The following is a 6,000-nucleotide window of genomic DNA, read 5'->3' as shown; positions in this document are numbered from 1 at the left end:
AGCGGAACTCTCAATGAAAGCACCAATGTCGGTGTCAAAATTGGCGGATCTCGGGTAGGGGGTCCCGAACTGTGCGTCAAGGCGGATGGTAACAGGAGACAAGGGACACGATGTTTTTACCCAGGTTCGGGCCCTCTCGATGAAGGTAAAACCCTACTACTGCTTGATTAATATTGATGATGTGGGTAGTACAAGAGTAGATCTACCACGAGATCAAGGAGGCTAAAACCCTCGAAGCTAGCCTATGGTATGATTGTATGTATATGTTGTATATCTATCGACTAGCCTGGCCTCGGTTTATATAATGCACCGGAGGCCTAGGATAACAAAAGTCCTAGCCGAATACGCCGGTGGGGAGAAGTCCTTGTCTTGATCGCCAAGTCTTGTGGAATCTCCCTTGTATGCGGTAGCCGTCCGAACTGGCCCATGAGTATACGGCCACGGGGGTCCTCGGCCCAATCTAATAGATCGGGAGACGACGTGGTGAGTACCCCCTAGTCCAGGACACCGTCAAGGGGAGACATATGTTGCAACTAGTGTTGCTGGACAAACCTAAGAATTTGAAGCGGGGGTTGATAGTAGTTTATGGTCCAGCTCATGAAGAACTGAAAGGGGACTTTCTGGTCGAACTAGCCGCCACTTGCATTGGGATGCAAGTACCCTACATTGTTGGGGGCGACTTTAATATCCTGAGACATTCTGGTGAAAAGAATAAGAAACTTAGTAATCATAAATCCTCGGACCTGTTTAATTATATCATCAATACCTTGGCTCTTCGTGAGATCCACATTAATGGGGGTAAGTATACCTGGACGAACCAACAGGCCCACCCCACTTTGGAAAAACTGGATCGCATCCTTATGTCTGAAGATTGGGAAGACATGTTTCCGCTTGTCTCTGTTCGAAAACTAGTTCGTGAGATCTCTGATCACAATCCTTTGCTTATGTCCACGGGTGAGGAGGGGAGAGATGCCCCTAAACCAAGGGAGTTTTGTTTTGATCTTTCCTGGATTAAAGACGATAGTTTCCTGCCGCTAGTCAGTCGGATCTGGACTAGAAAAGTTAAATCTTCTGACCCCATTGACATCCTGAATATCAAACTAAAAAGATTCATAACCTTTTTCAAAGGGTGGGGCTCCGATCGATATGGCCATAATAAAAAGAGGAAAGAGGACCTTAGAATGGAGTTATCCATACTCGAAGAGCTTGAAGAAGATGGACCACTTCCTCCTGCGCTTTACAGTAGGAAGATGGATGCCAACTTCGAGTTGCATGAGCTGCTTGTCAATGAAGAGATCTTCTGGCTGCAACAATCACATGAGCGTTGGCTCCTTAAAGGAGATCTAAACACAGATTACTATCATAAGATCGCTAATGGCCAAAAGCGTAAAAACACCATCCATTCTCTTAAAGTGGGGGATGACATTACCGTAGAGGGCACTGATAATCTGATTACTCATGCCACTACTTTTTACAAAGATCTTTTTGGCCCAGCCCCTGGCAATTTGTTTCATATTAGTCCTGAGACGTGGACTGATAATGAGAAACTTTCTGCGGAAGATAATGTGGATCTTTGTCGAGAATTTACAGAACAGGAAGTTAAGGCTGCTCTGTTTGACATGGCCCCAAACAGAGCGCGGACCTGATAATATTCCTGTGGAATTTTATCAGGTCTGTTGGGATATAGTCAAGGACGATATTATGGCCCTTTTTGACCACTTCCATCAAGGTAAGCTTGATGTGAAATGCCTCAATTATGGGATTATTACCCTTCTGCCTAAAGTGTCTAGTGCTGAGAGAATCCATCAATTTATATCTATCTGTCTACTTCGTTGCCCCTATAAGCTCATAACTAAAGTACTCGACCGTAGGGTTGCTATATACGCTGATAAACTCATCAGCCTCACCTAGAATGCTTTTGTGAAAGGGAGAGACATCATGGATGGTGTGCTATCACTCCATGAGATCCTTAACTATACACATGTCAAGAAAAAAGCGGGGATTGTCCTTAAACTTGACTTCGAAAAAGCCTATGACAAAGTAAACTGGGACTTCCTTCTTGAATGTCATAAAATGCGTGGTTTTAATGAAACCTGGTATGGATGGATTAAACAAATACTATACGAGGGGACAGTTAGCATCAAGTTGAATAACTGTACGGGGCCGTACTTTCAAAGTGCTAAAGGGGTCTGCCAAGGCGACCCCCACTCTCCTTTCCTGTTCAACTTGGCTGTGGAATGCCTCACCAAAATGATTAAAAACGCCTAAACTAATAAGTTGATCACAGGTCTGGCATATGACCTTATTCCTGAAGTGGTGGCTGTTCTGCAGTACGCAGATGACACCATCATTTGCTTGGAGGATGATATCGATAAGGCGGTTAACCTGAAGTTGCTGCTATATCTGTTTGAAATGATGTCTGGGTTAAAAGTGAACTTCCAGAAAAGTGAAATCCCCACCGTGGGGGGGGGGGGGATGAAAATACTATGAAAAAGTATGCGAAGCTGTTTAACTGTGAGATAGGCAGCTTTCCCATTAAATACTTGGGCATGCCTGTGAGTTATGCAAACCTGAAAAACTCTGATTGGGAGTTCATTGTGAGTAAATACCTGAAGAGATTTGAGACCTGGATAGGTAATGCGGCTTTGATGGGTGGGAGACATACCCTGCTAGATTCCGTGGTTACTCAAATCTCTCTATATCATATGTCGATGTGTCTTATGAATAAAACTTTTATTGAGAGACTAGATAAACACAGAAGGAGATTCTTCTGGCAAGGGTGTAATAAGAAAAGGAGATACCACCTTGTGAGATGGAGTAGAATTTGCAGATCCAAGGACAAGGGAGGTCTGGGTATCAAAAATCTGCGAAAACAAAACATTAGCTTAATGGTTAAATGGTGGTGGAAACTTGAAACGCAAAAAGGACTCTGGCAGGATATAGTCCGGGCCAGATACCTTTGCAACAAAACTGTTGCGGATATTACTGCCAGATTTTCTGACTCACCTTGCTGGAAATCTTTGCTTAAAGTAAAAAATGTATATATGTTGGGCAGAAAAATAGAAACAAAAAAAGGATACATCACTAGGATGTGGAAAGACTCGATTAATGGGTCTCCTTCTCTTCAGGATCAGTTCCCTCAGTTGTTTGATATCTGTAATTTTCCAGATTCTTCTGTGAACAAGTTGGCCGGCAACAATGCCAGCTCTTTCTTTAGGCGCAGGCTTACCCCTGATCTGCTTAAGCAGTGGGAAGCGTTGCGATCTATCACTAATAACATCCCTCTTGCTAAGAGTGGTGATGGTGACAAAATCTCCTGGGGGCTTAACCAGAACGGCAACTTTTCCACGAAATCTGTCTATAAGATGTTGGAAAACCCCCTCGCTGGGTGTAACTATAAGTGGATATGGAAAGCAAAAATTCCTCTTAAAATCAAAATCTTTTTATGGCAGTTATCCCGAGATGCAGTGCTCACGACACAAGTGATGAGGGAGAGAAAGTGGCCAGGGAATCCTTGCTGTTCTTTCTGCAGGGAGGTAGAAATCTCTAACCACCTTTTCTTCACCTGCCCCGTTGCTAGGGTGGTTTGGAGATCTGTTGGGGTGGTGCTAGGCACTGATATGTGCCCTAACAACTATTGGCAGTATTTCGTCTAGTGCAGTAAATTTCTTCCTGGCAAAGATACCTTCTATACTGTGGGTTTAGCTGCTACTTGTTGGGCCATCTGGCTGGCGCGTAATCGTGCTACCTTTGAGAAAAAACAGATTAAGACTCCTTTTGAGATTGTTTTCTCCCTTTGTTCATTTCTTTTGTACTGGACAGGTTTATAGAAAGGAGAGGCGGCTAGAGAACTTCGCGCAGGTGCAGAGATGATCAGGAACGGCACGCTGCAGCTGATGAAACTGTGTGACTCCGTCAAGCAAACGATCTAGACATGAAGTCCAAGGTGTGGCCCTGCGCGTGGCCGGAGCTGGAGGATATCTTCTCTGTCCCTTTTCGTCATCTGATACTTTTGTCTAGTTCTGCCAATTCGGGCGGTCTGATGTGTGGTTTGCCTCTGTCTGGTCGTTCTTTTGGTTGCCTGTAATAGACTTGATATTAGTGTTACCAGGTTTTCGCCCCATGACATCCGTTTCGACGGCGGGCGGATGTGGTGGGTTTCCTCACTACTAGGGAAAAGGCTAGCAGCAGCGCGGGTTTTAGGCCTATCAGCAGCGCGGGTGCCCGCGCTACCAATAAGGAGCTACAGCTAACTCTTAGTAGTAGCGCTGCCTGTACCAGCGCTACTACTATTGACTATAGCAGTAGCGCTTTTCAGGAACGCGCTGCTATTAGTTAGCTGTAGCGATTTCCTGGTCCCGCGCTACTGTTATATCTTTCACCATTTCCCCATTCCAGCTTCGATAAACTGCAATTTCCAGATACTAGGTACTACTAGATATCAATTTCATAAAGCATTATAGGTACTATGTAGTACTCCCTCGGTTCGAAATTACTCGTCGTAGTTTTAGTTCAAATTTGAACTCAAACCACGACGAGTAATTTTGAACCGAGGGAGTACTAGATAACAATTTCATATATACTCAACATGCATCCTCAAGCAGTACAAGGTGACATCGACGACAATCATCATATTTAGTTCTAGATGATATCGACGACGATCATCATATGTAGTTCTACATGATATCGACGACGATCATCATATGTAGTTCTAGATGATATAGCCACACACACATATGTAGTTCTAGATGATATCGACGACGATCATCATCCTTAAGCCTGGGCGGTGGGTGTTCCTGATAGTAATTAGGATGGCCTGTCCAACACGAAGATTTTTGCCAACGAGGAATCTCTTCCACCCAACCGAGTTCAAGTGTGTGCGACCATCTGTGTCCATGCAGTAAGTACAGGTGGTGACGGAGCCCCTTGCGGTAAGGCGTAGTCCAACTGAGCCTTCTTCATCAAGCTCGATACCACAACTCACAGATAGGTTCTTTGGCAATCTCCGAATAAGAAAAACATATCAATTAATAAATAGCCTCACACATACTCTTGCAAATATATTTCTATTAAGTCTAGATTTCTACACTATCAAAAGACACAGTACTGCGTATTTGTTGTAATTAATCATGAATTCTACTAATAAGTATATATGGATTATCTACACTATTAATAGTTTCTTGGATTCTACACTAATAAGCATGTGATCAGCCTCTACACTAAAGTATATCATCCACTAGATTCCACAAAGCATATCATTGGACTCTACACTAAGCATATCATCGGATTCACTAAGCATATAATCGGATAATTTGCATTTGTAAGTATAACAATAAAGCATATATATATCATCAAATTACTACATGCAGTACGTATAACATACCATTTCATGCCGATCGACCATGGTACTTGTCAGGCGGGTCACGAATGGCACCCCGACAAAGTCATCACGTGGCGGAATTATGTCCCATAGGTTGCACACCTCCTCCTCGCTCAGCCTCATTCTTTGAGCTATAATGGCTTCATGAAGTGGGTTCTCATCATCTTCATTGAGTGGGTCCTCATTATCTTCATCATCTTCGTCATCTTCATCATCTTCCACCAGGTTGATATAAATGAAAACCAGCTTGGGTCTTTCTGCTCTGAAGGAGAATCTGATCAACTCACCACCAGTAACACGCATGCGAGCGAGGAAACGGGCCCATCCATCTCCTCCAATCTGCGACATATTGCGTCCTTTCTCGACCTCCATAGTGTACGGCCCCCCAGGAGCCTCAAATGTCACAGTGTCTCCTGTCAGCTTGTTGAATTTCCACCTCACATTGCATGGGACGATCTGTGTAAGAAAAGCAAAATGACACAATGCAGTAATGCCAACACTAAAAATAAAATAGTTGTTACATTTCATCTAATTTCTTACCGCCGCATGACGAAAACTCGGATGGAAGTAGATGCCGAATAGCTTGCCAGTTGCAAGGCTGCTGGCGCACCTTGACTTGC

The sequence above is a fragment of the Triticum aestivum genome, chromosome 3A (genome assembly GCF_018294505.1).
Source record: "Triticum aestivum cultivar Chinese Spring chromosome 3A, IWGSC CS RefSeq v2.1, whole genome shotgun sequence".
Taxonomy (NCBI): domain Eukaryota; kingdom Viridiplantae; phylum Streptophyta; class Magnoliopsida; order Poales; family Poaceae; genus Triticum; species Triticum aestivum.
The sequence above is the reverse complement of the archived record's forward strand: the minus strand, read 5'-3'. Positions refer to the sequence as shown.